Source organism: Arachis stenosperma, chromosome 1 (genome assembly GCF_014773155.1).
Source record: "Arachis stenosperma cultivar V10309 chromosome 1, arast.V10309.gnm1.PFL2, whole genome shotgun sequence".
NCBI lineage: Eukaryota > Viridiplantae > Streptophyta > Magnoliopsida > Fabales > Fabaceae > Arachis > Arachis stenosperma.
The window spans coordinates 106,191,830-106,192,379 of NC_080377.1; the positions used below are offsets into that span (position 1 = coordinate 106,191,830).

At 40.9% G+C, this 550-nt stretch overlaps 1 non-coding gene across 1 annotated transcript; it reads right to left on the reverse strand.

The window, feature by feature from the left end:
• Positions 1-233: 233 nt before the first annotated feature.
• Positions 234-341, reverse strand: LOC130956200 (small nucleolar RNA R71). The gene has a single exon (XR_009077034.1). It is a non-coding gene; the product is annotated as a small nucleolar RNA R71 (small nucleolar RNA).
• Positions 342-550: the final 209 nt, after the last annotated feature.

The window sequence follows — 550 nt, forward strand, 5'->3', positions numbered from 1 at the left end:
ATGGACTTCCAATGGAAGATCCTCATCAGTTCTTAGCTAAATTCTTGCAAATCTGTGACACAGTCAAGACTAATGGGGTTGACCCTGAGGTCTATAGACTGATGCTATTCCCTTTTGCTGTAAGAGACAGAGCTAGAATATGGTTGGACTCTCAACCTAAAGAAAGCTTGGACTCTTGGGAAAAGCTAGTCAATGCCTTCTTGGCAAAGTTCTTTCCACCACAAAGATGGAGTAAGCTTAGAGTGGAAGTCCAAACCTTCAGACAGAAGGATGGAGAATCCCTCTATGAAGCTTGGGAAAGATACAAACAATTGATCAGAAAATGTCCTTCTGACATGCTTTCTGAATGGAGCATCATAGGTATTTTCTATGATGGTCTCTCTGAACTATCCAAGATGTCTTTGGATAGCTCTGCTAGAGGATCTCTTCATTTGAAGAAGACGCCTACAGAGGCTCAAGAGCTAATTGAAATGGTTGCAAATAACCAATTCATGTACACTTCTGAAAGGAATCCTGTGAATAATGGGACTAATCAGAAGAAAGGAGTTCT